The sequence below is a fragment of the Microcaecilia unicolor genome, chromosome 6 (genome assembly GCF_901765095.1).
Source record: "Microcaecilia unicolor chromosome 6, aMicUni1.1, whole genome shotgun sequence".
NCBI lineage: Eukaryota > Metazoa > Chordata > Amphibia > Gymnophiona > Siphonopidae > Microcaecilia > Microcaecilia unicolor.
Window position 1 is genome coordinate 222,535,788 of NC_044036.1, and position 23,314 is coordinate 222,559,101.

The following is a 23,314-nucleotide window of genomic DNA, read 5'->3' on the forward strand; positions in this document are numbered from 1 at the left end:
AGATGGGACTTTGGGTAATTTATCACAAACCCCAGCAGCTCCAGAAGTTGAATAGTGCACTGCATAGACCGGAGGGCTCCTGCCTCTGAGGTGCTCTTGACCAGCCAATCGTCGAGATATGGGAACACGTGCACTCCCAGCTTGCGTAGGTACGCCGCTACCACCACGAGACACTTTGTAAACACTCGTGGGGCAGAGGCGAGCCCAAAGGGAAGCACACAATACTGAAAGTGCCGTGCGCCCAGGCGGAATCTGAGATACTGTCTGTGAGCTGGCAGTATCGGGATGTGAGTGTATGCGCCCTTTAAATCCAGGGAACATAGCCAATCGTTTTTCTGAATCATTGGCAGAAGGGTGCCCAAGGAAAGCATCCTGAACTTTTCTTTGACCAGGAATTTGTTCAGGCCTCTCAGGTCTAGGATGGGACGCATCCCCCCTGTTTTCTTTTCCACAAGGAAGTACCTGGAATAGAATCCCTGCCCTTCTTGCCCGGGTGGTACGGGCTTGACCGCATTGGCGCTGAGAAGGGCGGAGAGTTCCTCTGCAATTACCTGCTTGTGATGGGAGCTGAAGGATTGAGCTCCCGGAGGACAATTTGGTGGCAGGGAGGCCAAATTCAGGGCGTATCCGCACCGCACTATTTGGAGAACCCACTGGTCAGAGGTTATGAGAGGCCACCTTTGGTGAAAAAATTTTAACCTCCCTCCGACCGGCAGATCGTCCGGTACGGACACTTTGAGGGCGGCTATGTTCCCGTGGATCCAGTCAAAAGCCCGTCCCCGGCTTTTGCTGTGGAGGCGCAGGGGGCTGCTTAGGCGCACGCTGTTGACGAGAACGAGCGCGCTGGGGCTGTCCCTGTGCCTGACGAGGCCTTCGGGCCGGCTGGGTGTACCTACGCTTTGCAAAAGAATAGGGCACAGCCTGCCGGGCCCGGGAAAAATGTCCACCTGCTGAGGTGGATGCTGAAGGCGCCCGGTGGGAGAGCTTGTCGAGGGCGGTTTCCCGCTGATGCAGTTGGTCCACCAGCTGCTCGACCTTCTCGCCAAAAATATTATCCCCCCGGCAAGGGACGTCGGCCAGTCTCTGCTGGGTGCGGTTGTCCAGGTCAGAGGCACGCAGCCATGAGAGCCTACGCATCACTATACCTTGGGCCGCAGCACGAGATGCCACGTCACAGGTGTCATAGATACCCCTGGACAGGAACTTTCTGCACGCCTTCAGCTGCCTGACCACCTCCTGATAAGGCCTGGACTGCTCCGGCGGGAGCTTATCGACCAGGTCCGCCAGTTGCTTCACATTGTTCCGCATGTGGATGCTCGTATAGAGCTGGTATGACTGGATGCGGGTCACGAGCATGGAGGATTGGTAGGCCTTCCTCCCAAACGAGTCCAGAGTGCGAGACTCCCTCCCCGGGGGCGCCGAGGCGGTATCCCTCGAACTCCGTGCCCTCTTGAGAGCAGAATCCACGACCGCCGAGTCATGGGGCAATTGGGGCCGCATTAACTCTGGGTCCGAGTGGATTCTGTACTGGGACTCTGCTTTCTTGGGGATGATGGGATTAGATAGCGGTCTCATCCAGTTCCGAAGCAGTGTCTCCTTGAGGACATTGTGCAACGGCACCGTGGAGGACTCTCTAGGTGGTGATGGATAGTCGAGGACCTCGAGCATCTCAGCCCTCGGCTCATCCACAGAGACCACGGGGAAGGGAATGCAAATAGACATATCCCTTACAAAGGAGGCAAAAGAGAGGCTCTCAGGAGGCGAGAGCTTCCTCTCTGGTGAAGGCGTGGGGTCCGAGGGAAGACCCGCAGACTCCTCTGAGGAGAAATATCTGGGGTCCTCCTCTTCCCCCCACGAGGCCTCTTTCTCGGTATCGGACATAAGCTCATGTAGCTGAGTCCTTAACCGGGCCCGGCTCGACGTCGAGGCACCGAGGCCTCGGTGTCGTCGAGCGGTTGACTCCCGCGCCGGCGGGGACGAAGCTCCCTCCATCGACGTCGACGGGGACTCCACCTGCGTGGCGGTCGAGACCGGCGCCGCAAGCGGCGGCGGTGTCGACGGCCTCGGCACCGGGCTAGAGCTTGCCGGCGCCACAGTCAACTGCGCCGAGGGCGCAAGCACCCCCGGCGCCGGCACAGCCTGGCGCATCAGCCCTTCCAGGATCCCCGGAAGGATGGCTCGGAGGCACTCGTCCAGGCCCGCTGCCGGGAAAGACGGGGGGGGGGGGGGGGGGGGGCGGTAGGGGTGTCGGTGCCGGAAGCTGCTCGGGTCCAGGAGACTGCACCGAAGTGCTGGGACCCTGACGCGTCGGTACCTCCACAACCGAAGGGGATCTCTCCTCCCGACGCTTAGGCGTCGACTCCTCGCCGGTACCGAGCACCGAAGGCGACCGATGACGGTGCTTCTTAGATTTCTTGCGGTGCCCGTCATCGGTGCCAGGTGGAACAGAGGAGGAGGAGGTCGATCCCCTTCGGTCCCGAGGAACCGGGTCAGACAGGGTTCGGTCCCGAGGGCCATGGGCCGAGGGACTGACCGGGGCCGATTGCCCACGCGGCCTCTCACCCCTACCCTCACCGGAGGACTGGCGGGCCGACTGGACCTGTGCTCCTGGGGTCGATGCCATCGGTGCCGATTTCTCGGGCCTCGATACCGGTACCAAAGAACCGGCCGTCGATACCGATGCCGTCGAGGTCGACGTCGAGGGGCCGGCGCAAGTTCCAAAAAGACGGTCCCGAAGAACTTGCCTCGCAACTTGAGTCCGTTTCCGGAGACCAAGACACAAAGAACACGACTTGATATTGTGCTCCGGCCCGAGGCACTGGAGGCACCAAGCGTGGGTGTCGGTCTGCGAGATCAGCCGGCCGCACCGACCACACTTCTTAAATCCACTCGGGACCTTCGAGGATATCGACGGAAAAATCGCGTCGGCGAAGTTAAAGTCGTCGATGGTGGCGGTAAATCCCACCTCAAAAAATAATCGACCGCGCGGCCACAAGGCCGCAATGCGACGCCCCCGCTAGAAACGAGGGAAAATAAAGCGCGTGCTCTCTTTTTTTTTTTTGAAGGGGAAAAAAAGAAAACTGGAGCGCGCGGCAACAGAAACAAAAAATAACGAATTCGCGAAGAACGCGTACGGTTTTCCGGGGCTGACTAAGAGAGAGCGGCAATAGCACGACTCTCTCCAGGCGTGGAAAAGAAAGAACTGGCGGGAACGGTCACGCATGGGCGGGAAGACGGACCGCCCGCGAAGCTTTTTCCGGTTGGTGGGGGCTGCCGCGGACGTCACCCAGTCGTGAGAACAAGCAGCCTGCTTGTCCTCAGAGAACGTATGTTACAGTATGCAAATAAAAAGATAAGTTATTTTATCTATATTAAATGTCTGAGTGTTATCTGCACATAACTCTGGGAAACTTAAAGAACTGTAATAGCCGTAGACAGACAATATAGACTGCAAGCAGTAAAGAGCTTACAGTGGGCTGCCTCATGACCCAGATTGGGAAGGCAGGATAGGCTGTAGCCGAGAGCTTGTAGTAGAAACTGTCTAGCTGGCAGGCTGTAGAGGCTGTGGGTTAGTTACGCACAGAGCTCACAGTATAGGCAGATGCCTAGCGGCTCACATCAAGCCTCTGAGCTGTGCTCTAACTCAGGAAATTAACTGGCAAATAACATTTTTTGTTATAAATTGTTTTAAGTCCTAATTTTGGATGCATGTTGGCTTACTTGCTGGCTGGCTGGCAGGCCGCTGCTCTGCCTAGTACCACCCTAATGGTCTAGTAGCCTCTTCGTGGCAGGAAAGAAGCCCACCCAATACAGCCTACTGCCGCTGCTCTGCCCAATACTGTCACTTCTTTAAAATGGTTGCCTAGACTTCCTCATGGAGGACATTTTGAAGAGATGGCCCATATCGGGAAGAACAGCGGCAGCGGGCAGGAAACAGTGGGCTTCTTTCCTACCCCGAAGAGGCCACTAGACCACCAGGGTGAGTTAAGATAGGCTTGGGGAGGTGGGGTGGCCAGATTTTTATCCCCATTACTGCAAGGATAAAATAACAGTGGTCCCCGCTCCCGTAGCACTACCGTATAATGTATTAACGTTACTGTGGTAGTACGCATAATTAAAAAAAAAATTCTCTGGTTTTGACTGTGGAGCTGTTTGGGATCTCTGGGCCCTCGGTTGGCTGACTCGAGAGCAAAACCCCTTTCTAGGTTGGGAGCAGTGGGAGACTGGATACTTACACCTTTGAGAGTAATAAGACCTCCACTGTGAAACCTCCTGGAAGAAGAGGCTGAGTCAGGAGTGGGCCTAAAGAGAGTCTTAAGAGTGTCTGAGTGATGGCTTGATGAGAGTAGCAGCCTCTTGCACCTTATTTCCAAAAAGATACCTTCTACTGCATGGCACATCATGTCAGCAAGCTTCTCCTTCACTTCTGGGTTGAGGACTGAGGCCCACATCCAAGTGAGTCTCCAGGCACTAATCCCCATCACAGAGGCTCTTGATGCCATACTGAAAATATCACAGGTCGCATGGACCATATATTTTCAACACTCAAGTTCAAGTTCCATTAATTATTTGATACACTGCAAATCAGTACAAAAAGACAGCTAAGCGGTTTACAACAATTTAAAATTGTAAATAAAATCAGGGAAGAGAGCAAAGACTAGAACTTAAAAAAATAACAGTAAACAATAAGGGAAAAATGATTAGGTAAAAGTAAAAATAAAATCACAAAGGGGAAGATATAAGGTAGAAAGCTGTAATCACTGATTCAAATATTAACCGAGTGAAAAGCTTGAGAAAAAAAAGAATGTCTTAAGAGAAGTTTTTTTTTTTTGTTCCAATATTTTTATTGTGTTTTGTAGTCAATTACAAATGGCTAAAATAAAAGCAAATAACCAGCATAACAGATTAACAACAACAAAGCATCAGCATACATGTTCAGACTAAGATTATACAAGAATTATTGCTATAATAAGTCATGATCATACATAAATTCAACTCTAAGAGAGGTTATTATACAATAAAATATGGACTTCTTAAGAGAAGTTTTAAATTTTGGAAATGAAGACTCAGTTCTAATAAAAAAGTTCATTCCAGAGTAACAACACTGAAACAAGCTGTCCTAATGCTATCAAGATATATGACAATGAGGGGGTGTTGTAAGAAGTAGCTTTTGGGATGAACGAAGGATTCTTGTTGGTGTATATGGAACAAGGAGGTTAGCAAGAAATAGAGGAAGACCTGAGTGAAAAATTTGATAGATAATAAAAAGGAATACAATAGGCTACTGGAAGCCAATGTTTAGACAGGAAAAAAGGGGTAGCTTAATTACAGTATTCTGCACAAGTTGAAGACTCCTAATTTGTTTAAATTTGGTTACTAGCTCACAGAGCTCATGCGCCTTCTCCCAAGGGATTGTCAGCAAAATTGCACTATATTTTGCAAGTATATGCCCATGAAGAGCTGGTTAGATGCTAAGTGGGACATAAGCATAGCATTTGTTTTTCGAAAAAAACTCCAAAGTTCTTACCTACAAGTCAGTCTTCAAACTCTTGGCAAAAGAGCAAAGAGAACAGATTTGATCACCAAACTTCATGAATCATAGAATCTTCTGGACTCTACAGAGTCGACCTTCTTAATAAGCTGAAAAGGAGGGGGGGGGGGGGGGGTAGAGTCTCCTACATTCTAATCTGCAAATTCTTCAGGATTGTATAAATGAGAACTCTTATAGCTTCCTGAGGGGGAGGAATTGGAGGATATCCAATATTTCTACCTTGGTTCCTCCTCCATCTATAAAGAACACTGGACGCCCTTAGTTATCTCCTGAACAAACCCAAAGACAGCTTCTCTGGAGGAGATTTATGGTGGGGAGAGATCTGATGGGAAACCAGTCAAAAGTCCTATGAGAAGGCTCCTGGCTCCTTTTCAGAAACTCAGGAGCAATCTAAGCAGATCCTTAGAAGTTCTTTGCAGGAGACACTCCAATGACTGACCTATTACATAGTAAATGACGGCAGAAAAAGACCTGCATGGTCCATCCAGTCTGCCCAACAAGACAAACTCATATGTGCTACTTTTTGTGTATACCCTACTTTGCTTTGTACCTGTCCTCTTTAGGGCACAGACCGTATAAGTCTGCCCAGCACTATCCCCGCCTCCCAACCACTGGCTCTGGCACAGACCGTATAAGTCTGCCCAGCACTATCCTCGCCTCCCGCCACCGGCTGGCTCTGCCACCCAATCTCGGCTAAGCTCCATAGGATCCATTCCTTCTGAACAGGATTCCTTTATGTTTATCCCACGCGTGTTTGAATTCCGTTACCGTTTTCATTTCCACCACCTCCCGCGGGAGGGCATTCCAAGCACCCACTACTCTCTCCGTGAAAAAATACTTCCTGACATTTTTCTTGAGTCTGCCTCCCTTCAATCTCATTTCATGTCCTCTCGTTCTACCGCCTTCGCACCTCCGGAAAAGGTTCGTTTGTGGATTAATACTTTTCGAATATTTGAACGTCTGTATCATATCACCCCTGTTTCTCCTTTCTTCCAGAGTATACATGTTCAGGTCAGGAAGTCTCTCCTCATACGTCTTGTAACGCAAATCCCTTACCATTCTCGTAGCTTTTCTTTGCACCGCTTCAATTCTTTTTACATCCTTAGCAAGGTACGGCCTCCAAAACTGAACACAATACTCCAGGTGGGGCCTCACCAACGACTTATACAGGGACATTAAAACCTCTTTTCTTCTGCTGTTCACACCTCTCTCTATACAGCCTAGCAACCTTCTGGCTACGGCCACCGTCTTGTCACACTGTTTCGTCGCCTTCAGATCCTCAGATACTATCACCCCAAGATCCCTCTCCCTGTCCGTACCTATCAGACTTTCCCCGCCTAACACATATGTCTCCTGTGGATTTCTACTCCCTAAGTGCATCACTTTGCATTTCTTCGCATTGAATTTTAATTGCCAAACCTTAAACCATTCTTCTAGCTTCCGCAGATCCTTTTTCATGTTTTTCACTCCCTCCCTGGTGTCCACTCTGTTGCAAATCTTAGTATCGTCTGCAAAAAGGCAAACTTTACCTTCTAACCCTTCGGCAATGTCACTCACAAATATATTGAACAGAATCGGCCCCAGCGCCGATCCCTGAGGCACTCCACAACTCACCTTCCCCTCCGAGCGAATTCCATTAACCACCACCCTCTCATTTCTGTCCGTCAACCAGTTCCTAATCCAGTTCACCACTTCAGGTCCTATCTTCAGCCTGTCCAGTTTATTCAAGAGCCTCCTGTGGGGAACCGTGTCAAAAGCTTTGCTGAAATCTAAGTAGATTACGTCCATAGCTCGTCCCTGATTCAATTCTCCTGTCACCCAATCAAAGAACTCAATGAGATTTGTTTGGCACGATTTCCCTTTGGTAAAACCATGTTGTCTCGGATCTTGCAACTTATTGGCTTCCAGGAAATTCACTATCCTTTCCTTCAGCATCGCTTCCATTACTTTTCCAATAATCGAAGTGAGGCTTACCGGCATGTAGCTTTCAGCTTCTTCCCTATCACCACTCTTGTGAAGAGAGACCACCTCCGCCGTTCTCCAATCCTTCGGAACCTCTCCCGTCTGCAAGGATATGTTAAACAAATCTTTAAGAGGACCCGCCAGAACCTCTCTGAGCTCCCTCAATATCCTGGGGTGGATCCCATCCGGTCCCATGGCTTTATCCACCTTTAGCTTTTCAAGCTGTTCATACACACTCTCTTCTGTGAACGGTGCTCTATCCACTTCAATCTCATTTATACTTTTTGCAGTCCATCGCGGTCCTTCTCCAGGATTTTCTTCTGTGAAAACAGAACAAAAGTATCTATTTAGCAAATTTGCTTTTTCTTCATCATTATCCACATAGCGGTTCACAGTATCTTTTAGTCTCACAATTCCCTTTTTAGTCATTCTCCTTTCACTAATATACCTGAAGAAATTTTTGTCACCCCTCCTTACATTTCTAGCCATTTGTTCTTCCGCTTTCGCCAGACGTATCTCTCTTTTGGCTTCTTTCAGTTTCATCTTGTATTCCTCCTTGTGTTCCTTTTCTTGAGTTTTTGTGTATTTCTGGAACGCCAACTCTTTAGCCTTTATTTTCTCAGCCACTTGCTTGGAGAACCATATCGGTTTCCTTTTTCTCTTGCTTTTATTTACTTTCCTTACATAAAGGTTCGTGGCTCTATTTATAGCTTCTTTCAGCCTGGACCACTGTCCTTCCACTTCTCGTATTTCCTCCCAGCCCATCATCTCTTTCCTCAGGTATTCCCCCATTTTACTAAAGTCAGCACGCTTGAAATCCAGAACTTTGAGTTTTGAGTGGCTGCTCTCCACTTTAGCTGTAATATCAAACCAAACCATTTGATGGTCACTGCTGCCCAGGTGGGCACCCACTCGGATATTTGACACACTATCCCCATTTGTGAGCATCAGATTCAGTGTTGCTCCCTCCCTCATGGGTTCCGTTACCATTTGTCTGAGCAAACCGCTTTGTAAAGCATCTACGATTTCTCTACTTCTTTCCGATTCCGCAGACGGAACCTTCCAATCTACATCCGGCAGATTGAAATCTCCCAAGCAACAGCACCTCTCTCGTTTCCCAACTTTTGAATATCTGCGATCAGGTCTTTATCTAGTTCCTCCAATTGTTTCGGAGGTCTGTAGACAACACCCACGTGTATAGAGGTTCTATCCTCTCTTTTTAAGGTGATCCATATCGCTTCTTCCTTTCCCCAGGTCCCTGTCATATCGGTCGCCGTGATATCATTTCTCACATATAGAGCTACTCCTCCACCTTTACGACTCTCTCTATCCTTCCTAAACAGATTATAGCCTGGTATGTTTGCATCCCATTCATGCGAACCATTTAGCCACGTCTCCGTGATTGCAACAATAAGTCTGCCTCCAACATCAGGGCTTAAAGGTCATGAACTTTATTGCTTAGACTGCGAGCATTTGTGGCCATCGCTTTCCATGTACATTTCCTGGTATGTGCTTCAACATTTGTGATTTGGGGTTGTCTTTTCTCTTTGGGTACCTTCATATCCTTTTGTTCCAACTTCATTTCTTTCTCTTCTGCCTCACTTCTAATTTCAGGATCATCACCATGCTATAATGGAGCAAATGAATTCTGTAGGGGCAACACTTGTGAGGGCGGATGCCTCTGGTGCACATGGCAAAGTGTGAAAATGAGGCTTCTGCTCCCACTCTCCAGCAGGCCTCACTGGTCTGTGGCCTCTGAACAGGACTCCAAACAGTCTCTTCCCAGCATCCTGAGCAATCCAACCTCAAGCTCCTGGGCCCCTTTCTCACTCAGGGTGAGCTGGTTCTCAGTATGCAAATTGTATGCAGATTAGTATGTTATCCTTTCACACTCAGGGTGACCTGGTTCTCCAGAGGCAAAATTAAACAGGTCTTACCAACAGCATATTCAGGCAATTCTTTATTCCAGCCCCTGGGCACAGTTCTTCTAGCTTAAATACTTTATACATTTACATATCTTCATACTGAGCCTACCCACACAGATTCCTAGGCTCAGCATTAACCTCAATACTTTGGGGACTTCTAACCCCAGGCTTTGCAGCCTGCTTCTCAGTACTGGGACACACAGCCCTACTTCTTCTTTGGACACCCAGTCCTTCCTTCCTTGGACACCCAGTCCTTTCTTTGAACACACAGTTCCTCTAAGTACTGAGGCTACACAGTCCAACACTAATGCTTTAGGGACTTCTTACCCCCAGCCTGTTTTTCTTCCTTGAACACACAGTCCACCACAAGTCCATAGGGTTTAGCCAGTTCTTTCCAGGGGGATTCTCCTTCTTCAGCTACCAGCTCTCTTCTCTCCCTTTCACAACTCAGGTGGGGTATAAAGTGGTTAATAGCTAAACAGGACCCAGCCCATAACCTCCTACACCTGTGGACCTCCCAGGGCTCTCCCCGGTCCTAGCGACCTCCACCTATTCTCCTAGCGCCCTCTAGTGGCCTACCCCGGACATCCTGGACATATTTTTAGGGGAACAGTGCCATCTAGGGGCCTGCCCCGGCTAGGACAGCCTCTTACTTATCACAGAAGTCTGCCTGAGCCTACTGTGAACCATCTATTCCTAGGTGGTTTTATCCTTGGAGGCAGTGGTGTGAATTTGGCTTGATTCTGTGCTGCATGGTTTTGTGTAGTCTTAGAAGCCGCTTTAAGTGCATCTAATTCCTGTTTTACCTTACTGAGCTCCTGTTTTAAACTAGCAAGCTGATGACAGACAGGACAAGCCTTAAGTCTCCAGATAATTGGCCTTGAAACTGAAACACCACTATTGGGGAAGCTTCCTCTTCCAATGGAATGCAGTTCAACACTGGTGAGGTTGGTATAACCTCTGAGCCCCTTCAAGACCTCAGTATTTACCTGTCTCCAACAGGAGCACATAGGAGTCAAATAATGGGACTACTTCAAGGCTTGACATTGACACCAAAGCCACAGCTTCATATGGAGAAAAGAAGCACTTCACACAATCCTCAAATTTTTTTTATTGAGCTGCTCCTTGAAAGCTGCCTTTGACAACTGCAGGGACATCATAGTCAGAGTGGCCACGCCTTCCTGAGCCACTTGGGGTGTATCGGAAGCTAGGTATTGATTCTGTAGAGTCTGTCACACCCTCTCCAATATTATGGAGGATAAGTGGTCCTCAAAAGTTGGTGGCACTTTTGAGCGTACGCGTGACTTTACTACTGAGAGGGCTTCAGTTTGGTGCACCTCGGTCTTCGCCTGATGTCTGACATCCTTGTCCCTTGCTGCCAATCAGGATGACAAAGAATTCTTCCTCTTCCTTTGATGGCAATTGGACAATGATCCCTATCAATGGCCCCTATCGACACTCAAAGTCAAGGATGACCAAGACAATGTCAAATCATTCCCAGTAGATAGGAGTATATTATGAGGATTGAGAGTGGCAGGTTATGGTGGCGGCCTAACTCCCTTTCTCACTTTTGCCTGTGTATCAAGGATAGTTGGCCTTTATCTCTCAGGTATCGAAAGATAGTACAAATTAATCCCTTTGTGCTGTGAAAGTTCTCCCAAAAAACTTCAGGGAAGTTATTCTCCCGCCCAATCTTAGATTTAATAATCCTGTTGAAAGAAAGTGCACTAGTTGAACATAAACATATTTATCAGGGAGCTAATAACAAAAGACCAGAGTATCTAACTATAACATAGTAGAATCCTCTAACCCTTGCCCTCAACAGGACAAACCAGTCTCCCCCCCACACCCCTCCTAAACACACCAGATGTCATCCCTGGTGGAAACAGGATTAAATGTAACAGGGGTAAAATAAGACAAATGAAAATCTGGCTCAGCCCATTAATGATGCCAATATTGAAATGTACACATTATAGCATGCCAGGTTGCCATGTTAAATGATAAGTGAATGTCTTACTCAAGAGGGAGAATTACTTCTCCTTTCAGCAAGATGTTGCTCATACTCTGCATATGATATTCTGTTGGAAAATATATCCCATTTATTCTACATTGTGAGAGGTTACTGAGTAGACGGCTTCAAGAAAAGGGAGAGCAGCCCCAGAGGGAGATAAAGGACAAATCTCTTACTACTACTTAACATTTCTAAAGCGCTACTAGGGTTACGCAGCACTGTACAATTTAACATAGAAGGACAGTCCCTGCTCAACGAGCTTACAATCTAAAAGACAAGTGTACAAAGTGGGGCAGTCTAGATTTCCAAAAGGTTAGGTGCCGAAGGCAGCATTGAAGAGGTGAGCTTTGAGCAAAGATTTGAAGATGGGTAGGGAGGGGGCTTGATGTAGGGGTTCAGGAAGTTTGTTCCAGGCATAGGGTGAGGCGAGGCAGAATGAGCGTAGAGTTGGCGGTGGTGGAGAAGGGTATTGAGAGGAGGGATTTGTGAAGCGAGCGGAGGTTACGGGCGGGAATGTAGGGGGAGATGAGGGTAGAGAGGTAGTGAGGAGCAGCAGACTGAATGCATCCAGCGTAAAGTGCATTGCAGTAGTCCAGATGACTTAGTACCATTGATTGTACCAGGTTTCGAAAGATGGCTCTTGGGAAGAATGGTTTTACTCTTTTAAGTTTCCACATGGAGTGGAACATTTTCTTAGTTGTGTTCTTCACGTGGTTTTCAAGTGTTAGATTTCGATCAATGGTAACTCCAAGAATTTTCAAGGTGTTTGAGACGGGAATGTAATAAGAATGCTAATTTATTATCACAGCAAATAAATACTTAGATTAGAATATATACTTATCGCACAGCAATTCTCATACATAGGAAATACTCACATAATTGTTGGTCTTATTTTTCTGTGTATCAAGCAAAGAATCAGATCTGGCTGTTCCATTAAACTCTAGCAGTTATAACTTTCCCCACATTAGCTCCTTCACCCCCCCCCCCCCCGGTCGAATGGCCATGTCTGACTCAGACTGATAAGAAATATTCACAGAGTCAGCTCTCACTGTCCTGTCACTGTGTCCTAAGAAAGAAACTTTCACAAACACTGCTTGATAGGAAGAGGAAAAGAATCAGAAGTCAAAGGAAGGTGAAGGGCTTGAGAGTAGCCATGAGTCTAGGTAAGCAAGGGGGCAGCTGATTCTGGCATGGACTCTCCCAAGCCAAAGAACTCAGGTTCTGCCACAGTTCCTTCGCTTAGGAAAAAGGAAGAGCAGCCTGTAAAGGTGGCTTGATTGGGAGCTCCATTGGAGGCATGGATACGGTACAGGACTCAGAAGTTTCCGGATCATGTGTATCATTTACAAACACCTGTAATATATGCAGCTGGGTTTGCCCCGGGTACTAGTGATCCAACGTATCGGAGATGGGCTGCATTATCCCACTGCACATGGGGTAAATCGTGGGAGGAAGGGGAATTCCTTTCTTATCAAGAATTTCAAGATGAATTTGGGTTGCCTGTTCGGGATGCTTTCCAGTACACTCAGATTACGTATGGTCTTGTTTGTATGATAAGAGAAACAAAACCCAAAAATCCAAACTAGAAAGCCAAAGAGTAGGGTTGGACCAAAACATCTTCACAGCCAAATATAATACAACTTAGTTTATTCCGCACCAAACACGTACTTGACCCGTCATGAGACCGTGTTTCGACAGGACTCACCCATCTGCTTCAGGGGTCATACATTTTTACATTAAAAAAAAATACAAGTAATTAAAAACATGTTAGAAACACAGAAACATGACGGCAGATAAAGGCCATATGACCCATCCAGTCTGCCCATCCTCTGTAACCCCTAATTCTTCCTGTTCCTAAGCGATCCCACATGTTTATCCCATGCCTTTTTAAATTCTGGAACAGTCCTTGACTCTACCACCTCCACCGGGAGGCCATTCCATGCCTCCACCACCCTTTCTGTGAAATAATACTTCCTTAGGTTACTCCAAGGCCTATTCCCTCTTAACTTTGTCATATGCCTCCTCATTCCAGAGCGCTCCTTCATTTGAAAAAGGCTCTCTTCCTGTACATAAATGCCCTTGAGATATTTAAACATTTCTATCATGTCTCCTCTCTCCCTCCTCTCTTCCAGCGTATACATGTTGAGGTTCATAAGCCTGTCCCTATAATTTTTGCATTCAAGACCGCTTACTAATTTTGTAGCCACCCTCTGGACTGACTCCATCCTGTTTATATCTTTCCGTAGGTGCGGTCTCCAGAACTGCACGCAGTACTCCAAATGAGGCCTCACAGAGACTTATACAACGGCACTATAACCTCCTTTTTCCTGCTGGTCATGCCTCTCTTTATGCACCCAAGCATCCTTCTGGCTTTGGCTGTCGCTTTTTCTACCTGTTTGAAAGTTTTGGGTCGTCAGACACAATCACCCCCAAATGTCAAATGTTACAAATGTCAAAACAATAGAATCAACACTGAAGCGCTGCATACGACTGGTAGTGCTATAGAAATGATTTATAGTAGTAGTAGTAGTGTATAATAAAACTTTAAAAACATGACAATCTGATATGATAAAAAGTACTGGTATCCAAGTGAAACAATAAATACAATAAACATGACAATCAAAAGAAGCAAAAAATAAAAACAGAAAATAACATAAGAGATGAAACTGTTGTATAAAAAACTAACCTCAAGGTTGAAAACACAAAAATGTGAGTGCAGAACAATAACACTGGTATATGTGAGAACCTAGGCATAACAGATAAGAAGAAAAAAATCATATAGCAGTGATTAGTACATATAAGAAAAAAAATACTGAGACAAATATGGAGGACACATTATTATTATTTATGATATAGTAAGACTAAACCCAAAAGCTGACCCAAAGTATAAAAAAGGTACGCTAAAAAGAAGTGTCAGTATGCACTAGACAAAAAACACAATGACAAACAGAACATAAAAAAAACAAACAAACATCACAAATTCAATCCAGCAGAATGCCACTGGGCTAACCACAACTGATCGGGTGGACAAAGCAAAACGCTGTACAAATCAGTGTGAGAATATAATAGGTGTTAAACCACACTAAAACTGTCATGTCTAAAAATATGGGCAGTACTGGCAAAAACACATCAAAGTGATAACAGAAAACGGTGGAAAATACCAAGAAAGAAAGCATTTGAAACTGCAAAGACTTACTGCTGAACAATTATGTATCTCATCATCTGAGTTAAATATATAATAAAATAATAGCAGTAAAACCACAAACTCAGGGTATTAAAAACTACAGAAACTGGATGTTAAAAATATATATAAAGTATAGAATGCCCTGATAAGAAAAAGTGAATGCAAGCTGACTATATTCACAATGTTTAGTACAGGAACAATAAAAGAACCCTGTATTGACAAGCTAAATGAGTGATAAGAAAATGTAATCTGCTTAATAGGTCATTAAAAAAAAACCCAAAAAACAAAACACAACAAAAGACATGAAAGATGGAATTCCAAAAATAAGGGTGCAGTGTAATCTAACACAGAGGGATAAGTACTTACCGTTGAACCACAATGTAACTAACAAAGACGTCATAAAGCCCGCAAAAACTTTCCAAAGAATACAAGAGCATGCAAACAGCTGATTATATGCTAAGAGATGTATATTCCTTCCTATGCTAGGCCTGTTACTAAGGTCTAGGCCTGCTACAGAGGCCTGGGCATTGCTATTGTCTATTGCTTATGTTGGACTTATTCTTGCTGTACACCGCGCTTTAACAAGCAGATGATAAAAAGCCCCGCGCTATTCCAAATAGCACTCTAAAATAGCGCTGGAACAGAACGGGGCTTTACTGCACCGATGATGAGAGATAATTGCATGCAAATTTAAGCACGCAATTATCTCTGATCATGGGGTAGAGGTGCGGGAGAATTGTGCCTGAGGATGCACTCAGCACAATCCTCCCGCACTTGTTTGACGGGTCTGGGCTGTCAAAAGCCCAAACCTGTCAAACACAGGTTCAGGCAGGGCTGGAGATCCGGTGGGTCTCCAGCCCCCCCTAACTCCCACAGCAAAAGGTCCCTGGTGGCCTAGTGGCGACCAACCAACCCCCCCCCCCCAAGCGACAGGGGGGCTGGTCCCTCCCGACGAACCCCTCCCCCCCCAGGTTCAGGGGGGGCTGGAGATCCCGTGGGTCTCCAAGCCCCCCTAGTCCCCCAGCAAGGGGTCCTCCAGTCCTCCCTACCCCCCTACCTTGTGTGTTGAAGGAGGGAGGGTAGCCTGCCTCCCTCCTCTTACTGTGACACCGCAAAATGGCGATGCCCAGTCCTGCCAAGTGTTTCCTGGGATGTGCTACCTTATATGGTGTATAACTCCGCCCAGCGCATCCCAGGATACACTGGGCAGGGCACCGTCATTTTGCGGCGTTGCAGGAAGAGGAGGAAGGCAGGCTACCCTCCTTCCTCCAACACACAAGGAAGGGGGTAGGGGGGACTGGTAGACCCCTTGCTCGGGGACTAGGAGGGGCTGGAGATCCATTGGCTCTCCAACCCTCCCTGAACTTGGGGGGAGGGGAATCATCGGGGGGGGGGACTGGAGGTCCAGTGGACCTCCAGCCCCCCTGTCATTTGGGGGGGGGGGGGGGTTGGTTGGTCGCCACTAGGCCACCAAGAACCTTTTGCTGTGGGAGTTAGGGGGGGGCTGGAGACCCACTGAATCTCCAGCCCTCCCTGAACCTTTGGGGGGGTGATCGTTGGGGGGACTGGAGGCCCACCGGACCTCCAGCCCCGTCGCTGGTAGGTTTGCTGTTGGGGGGAATGGGGGCCTGCCAGCATACTAATGCATTCTGGACGTGGCTCACCATTCCTCTCCAGTGATCTGTAAACCCTAACGCCAGCTCGTAGCTGGCGTAGGGTTTGCCACAGCTAGCAACCCAATTTTTGGCGCGCTGGCCGCTGATCATTGGGGATGAATATGTTTAGCCCTGTTTAGCATGCATTTGCATGCTAGTTGCGTTCAGAGCCTTCGAGCGCGTTGTTTCACGTGCTCGAGGGCTCTGATCAAGGGGTGTTATCAAACGCCAGCACTAATATGGCGCTAACAGACTCTAGCGCCGGAATTTGCTTCTGATCATCCCCCTGTGAATTTTTATTTGGTAAAAAAATCCAAATAAATAGAATAAATAAATAAATAATAACAACTTGATTTTCAAAATCAGTGTAATGAGGATATTTTTGTTTGTTTTAGAAATTGGCAAAATGGCAAATTTGTTTCAAGGTATGATATTAGTAACATGAAAAAGACATTCCGATCAGTTTCTTTTCTTTATAAAGAGGTACGGAATTGATAACAAGATCTAAAAAACTAATAGCATGTGAATATTGCATTTTAAACTTCAAGCTGTCATCCCCCTCATTAAGCCAAATTTAAAAAAAACTGTCCAAGTCAGAGACATTTCTTGGCCATAAAATAAAAATATCAATATACCGTTTGTACAATTTAATATTGGTAGAAAATTAATGATCAGTTAAATGTAAATCCTCAAACCATGCTACTTACAAATTAGCAATATCAGGAGCCATGGTAGCCCCCATCGCTGTGCCCTTCCAAGCGTTGGTAAAAAAAAAAAAAAAAACCTTCAGAAAGGCAAAATAATTCCTGGTTAAAGCTAATGTGGCTAGATTAAAAATAAACAAATTGGGAATTATTAAGTCCGTCATTCAGTTTTGTACAATAGAATCAATAATGGAGAGAGCTTGTAATTGAGGAATATTTGTATAAAGAGACTCTATATCTAAAGTGACCAAAAGTGACTTTGATAAATCACCAGCAAAATGTAACATCAGAGATAAAATTACTTGATGAAATCAAGGACTGCTTTATGGAGCAGCTGGTACAGGAGCCAACAAGAGAAAGAAAAATGGTAGACCTAGTCCTTAGTGGAGCGCATGATCAGGTGCAGGAGGTAATGGTGCTAAGGCCGCTTGATAACAGAGATCATAATAAGATCAGATTTGATATCGGATTTGGAATAAATACACAAAGGAAATCTAATAAGTTAGTATTTAACTTTAAAATAAGAAGAATGGTGGAAAAAAAAATTAGAGGAGCAGATGCGAAGTTCAAAAATTTACATCAGGCATGGATGCTGTTCAAAAATACCATTATGTAAGTCCAGGCCAAATATATTTGTCACGACTGTGGTTGTGACTCCACTTTCAGTCTCACCTTGTCTTCCAGTGGTCAGCTTCAGAGGTGGCTCCAGTCTGTTCTTTTCCTTTGCATTGTTACCCCTGCTGCCACTTCCTGTGTGTTCCAAGCCTCATTCTGGTGTTCAGTGTGTTTCAAGCTTCGCTTCCACTTCTTGTATGTTCCAAGCCTCAGTGTGTTTCCTGCCTCTGTCCTGTAGTTGTGACATCATCAGTGAGGGCCTTTATAAGGAAGTTGAGGACATTCATTCAGGGCCTTTGCAAAGCCAAAGGTCTCCAGGTTTGTCGGTGTGCTTGTTAGCACTTCTGCCCTGTTTCCCAGTTGGTATGTTTGTATAACACTTCTGTCCTGTTTCCTAGTTAGTGTGCCTGTGTGGCACTTCTGCTTTAGTTCTTCTGTCTGTCTGTCTGTGTGTGTGCTAGGGTTAGCCCCCCTGCTTAGTTCTTCTATATGTCTGTGTGCTAGGGTTAACACTTCTGCCCGTGTTTATCTGTTTGTCTGGATGTAAGGCTTAGCACTTCAACCTTAGTTCTTCAGCTTGTCTGAGTGATGGTGTTAACACTTCTGTCTTGGTTTGCCTATTTGTTCTCTTGTGTGTTTGTGTGGCCATGTGGCCCAGCCTTGAGCTCTGCCTAGTTTGCCCAGCCTTGAGCTCTGCCTAGTCTGCCTTGCCTACAGCTTGTTCTAGTCCTGCCTGCCTTCAGCTTCAGTCCTGTTGTTCCAGTTCTGCCTGCCTACAGCTTCAGTCCTGTTATTCCAGTCCTGCTTGCCTACAGCTTCAGCTCCAGTACTGTTGTTCTAGTCCTGCCTGCAGCTTTAGATTCAGTCCTGTTGTTCCAGTCCTGCTTGCCTACAGCTTCATATCCAGTCCTGTTATTCCAGTCCTGCCTGCCTTCAGTTTCAGTTCCAGTCCTGCTGTTCCAGTCTTGCTTGTTTAGTCCAATCCTGGTTGCAGGGTTTTGCCTGCTGCTGCCGCTCGTAGACAGCAGCCCAAGAGCTCCTGTTGTTCCGGAGTCCGTGACTGTTTGCTTAGAGCCTGGGACCGTGACAGTTTGTAAAGGCCATGAGCTTGGCAGATTTCAAAGATATCACCACGGTCATTCACAAAGGAAAAATATTCAACATTAAGGAATCTTTCACGTGCTGATCTTCCAATGTGGTAATGTGGTATATATCATTCAGTGTAAAAAATGCAACAAAGGCTGCTACATTGGAGAAACCAGTCAGACGCTGAAGAAGAGATTTAATTTACACAGACACCATATGAAAAATCACAGTACTAATAAAGATGTCACGCCTGTGGGCAGCACTTTTTTTTTTATTACATTTGTACCCCGCACTTTCCCACTCATGGCAGGCTCAATGTGGCTTACATGGGGCAATGGAGGGTTAAGTGACTTGCCCAGAGTCACAAGGAGCTGCCTGTGTCTGAAGTGGGAATCGAACTCAGTTCCCCAGGACCAAAGTTCACCGCCCTAACCACTAGGCCACTCCTCCACTCTTTACAAAACCAGAGCACTGTACCAGTGACTTCATGGTAAGAATCTTAAAAAGGAACTTTTAAACAATACAGGAACATAAGACCTTTGAAGTCAGAATGATTAAATATTTTGACACCCACCAGACAGGACTTAACAATTGTACTGCTTTGAAAATTGTACTGCTTTGTCACCCTCCTGTCTCCATGCATATCTCACCTGTCCCTCTTCCTCTCTCTCACCTATCCACCCCCATCCTGTTAGACTGTCACTGGAATGCTTTGATGTTTCACTTATATATACTGCCATCTACCAACATTTGCTTATTTCCGATCTGACGAAGGGCAACCTTCAAAAGCTAATCAAGAAATGTATTAAGTTATGTCCAATAAAAAAGGTATCTTATTTTCTTTTCCATGTTTTATTTTATTTCTATTGATTACCTTTAAAAGTGAACTAACACGGCTACCACTCCTCTCTACTAAAGATATCACCAAAATAGGGAAGATAAGGTATCCCGATAGTGAGGTTGCAAAAGAGACCATAGTAGATTAGGTGTCCTTAAATAAAAATAAAAATCAAGGACTGCTTTATGGAGCAGCTGGTACAGGAGCCGACAAGAGAAGGTGTAGGAGGTAATGGTGATAACAGTGATCATAATATGATCAGATTTGATATTAGCTTTGCAGTAAGTATAAACAGGAAATCCAATACGTTTGCATTGAACTTTCAGAAAGGAGACTATGATAAAATGAGAAGAACAGTGAAAAAAAAAAACTTACAGGAGCAGCTGCAAGGGTCAAAAATTTAAATCAGGCGTGGATGCTGTTCAAAAATACCATCCTGGAAGCCCAGGTCAAATATATTCCGCGTATTAAAAAAGGAGGGAGGAAGACCAGCGTGGTTAAAAAGCAAGGTGAAGGAAGCTATTAGAGCTAAAAGAAAATCCTTCAGAAAATGGAAGGAGGAACTGAAAATAATAAGAAAGCATAAGGAATGTCAAGTCAAATGCAAAGCGCTGATAAGGAAGGCAAAGAAGGACTTTGAAAAAAATGATTGTTTTGGAGGCAAAAACACATAGTAAATTTCTTTTAGGTATATTAAAAGCAAGAAGTCGGCAAAAGAATCGGTTGGACCGCTAGATGACCGAGGGGTAAAAGGGGTGATCAGGGAAGACAAAGTCATAGTGGAAAGATTAAATTAATTGTTTGTTTCAGTCTTCACTGAGGAAGATTTGGGAGAGATATCGGTGCCAGAAATGGTATTCAAAGCTGACAAGTCAGAGAAACTGAATGAGATCTTTATAAACCTGGAGGATGTAATTAGGCCATTTGACAAATTGAAGAGTAGCAAATCTCCTGGACTGGATGGTATTCATCCTCAAGTACTGACAGAATTGAAAAATGAACTAGCGGAACAATTTTTAGAAATATGTAATTTATCTTTAAAATCAAGTGTGGTACCGGAAGATTAGAGGGTAGCCCATGTAACGCCGATATTTAAAAAAGGTCCCAGATGACGTTTAATGTGAGCACGTGCAAAGTGATGCATGTGGGAAAGAGGAACCCTAACTATAGCTACATAATGCAAGGTTCCACGTTAGGAGCCACCGACCAAGAAAGGGATCTCGGCGTCATTGTTGATGATAAGTTGAAACCTCTGCTCAGTGTGCTGTGGCAGCTGAAAAAGCAAATAGTATGTTGGGTATGATTAGGAAAGGAATGGAAAACAAAAGTGAGGATGTTATAATGCCTCTGTATCAGTCCATGGTGCAACCGCACCTCCAATATTGTGTTCAATTCTAGTCACCGCATCTCAGAAAAGATAGTGGTATTAGAAAAGGTACAGAGAAGGGCCATGAAAATGATAAAGGGGATGGGACGACTTCCTTATATGGAAAAGCTGAAGTGTCTAGGGCTCTGAAGCTTGGAGAAAAGATGGCTGCGGGGAAATATGATAGTGGTCTATAAAATAATGAGTGGAGTGGAACGGGTAGACATGAATCTTTTGTTTACTTATTCCAAAAATACTAGGACTAGGGGGCATGAGATGAAGCTACAAAGTAGTAAATTTAATACGAATTGGAGAAAATGTTTCTTCACTCAACGTGTAATTAAACTCTGGAATTCGTTGCTAGAGAATGTGATAAAGGCGGTTAGCTTATTGGGGTCTAAAAAAGGTCTAGACGGCTTCCTAAAGAAAAAGTCCATTGACCATTATTAAATTAACTTGCTTTTTTCTGGGATAAGCAGCATAAAATGTATTGAACTTTTTCGGGATCTTGCTGGGTATTTGTGACCTGGATTGGCCACTGTTGGAAATAGGATGTTGGGCTTGATGGACCCTTGGTCTGTCCCAGTATGGGAATAGTTGTGTACTTTTATGGTCAGTATTCTCAATGGAGAAGGGTAGATAGTGGTGTTCCCCAGGGGTTTGTGCTGGGACCGTTGCTTTTTAACATATTTATAAATTATCTAGAGATGGGTGTAACTAGTGAGGTAATTAAATTTGATGAGGACACAAAGTTGTTAAATCGCAAGAGGATTGTGAAAAATTAAAAGAAGACCTTATGAGACTGGGAGACTAGGTATCTAAATGGCAGGTGACGTTTAATGTGAGCAAGTGTAAAGTGATACATATGAGAAAGAGGAACCCAAATTATAGTTATGTAATGCAGGGTTCCATATCAGGAGTCACCAACTGGGAAAGGGATCTAGGCGTTGTCACTGTTGATACGTTGAAACCCTCTGCTCAGCGTGCGGCGGCAGCAGCAGCTAAGAAAGCAAATAGAATGTTAGGTATTATTAGGAAAGTAATTGAAAACAAAAATGAGGACATTATAATGACTTTGTATCGCTCCATGGTGCAACGGTACCTCGAATATTGTGTTCCGTTCTCGTCACTGCATCTTAAAAAAAGATATAGTGGAATTAGAAAAGGTACAGAGAAGGGTGACGAAAATGATAAAGGGGATGGGCACAGGCGCCCGGTATAAGAGGCTTGGATGGATCAGCTGTTTCTATAGAAATGCTAAATAGTATTAGTAGTAGTTCTCCTGCCAGTCCTACTGCTCTGGGGGGTTTAAATAGCAGCAGCTTCAGTGAAAGCCATCTCTAGCCTTGTGTATAACCAGTTGTAATTTGATTATCTTACTACTGGGAGAGCAGAGCAGGGGGGTTGGCTGGAGGTGTCCTGGGTTGCCAGGGAGATATTTAACTAGGATCATGAATTCCTGCACATGAGAAGGTCACACCAAAGAGACTTGCACTGACCCCTGAAATTTTAAAAGTGCTAAAAATAAGTTTTAAAAGTATTTGCATTAAATCTAATTGCAGAATTTAGGTGCTAGGAAGTGGGATTGGAATGCTATGTACTCAAATTTGCTTAAGCCATATGCAAATTAGTCCATTTTTGGGAGGTTCTCATTTACATATTTATGGGTAAAAATTGTTGGAAATGTTTACAGCCTTAATGTTAGGGCATGGCTCTGATCAAAAATGTGAACTTTGATCCAAAAACGAAGGGTTTAGCTAGTGTTTTTGACTAAAAATTCCCATTAGAGTGTCTGTATGTTAATCTGCATTCAAATAGAGCTCTCTGATTGGATGAGCAGCTCCTGTTAGAAAATCTGCCCGGGAACAGAGAGGAGAGGACAGAATCAATGGGTGGGTGGGTGTGGATGGCTGGAGGGGGGGCAGGGGAGTGAGGACAAGAAATGAAGAAGAAAGGCAGAAAGTAAAGAAATAAATGGAAAGGAAGCCCTGGAAACGGAGTTAAGAGGACAGATAGCAGCAGAATCGGATACTGGGCCAGCATGATCAGAAAAACAAAGTCACCAGACAACAAAGGTAGAAAAGATCATTTTATTTTCATTATAGTGTTTGGAATATATCCACTTAGAGAATCAGGTGCTCAACATTAAATGTTTATATTTATTTACTTATGTATGGCATTTTATCCCACATTAAACATGAATTAGGATGTTTTGTGGCTCTACATGAGAATTGTGATATTATAATCTTTGTTTCATATTGTTGACGGTCTGCATTTTCCGTATGGGTGGTATATTGGTGTATTAGGTTCTGCCCAGTGTAATATTTATGGTACAGTAAGGTTCTGAGTGTGTTTTTGCACAAAGTTGTGCATAGTGTTTGTAGTTGAGCGATTGTGGTTAGTATATGCTTTGAGCA

The 23,314-nt window shown here is 45.2% G+C and overlaps 1 protein-coding gene across 4 annotated transcripts in view; it reads right to left on the bottom strand.

The window, feature by feature from the left end:
* LOC115472220 (CDK5 regulatory subunit-associated protein 2-like) overlaps positions 1-23,314 on the bottom strand; it is a 513,663-nt gene that overhangs the window by 401,866 nt on the left and 88,483 nt on the right. The window lies entirely within an intron of this gene.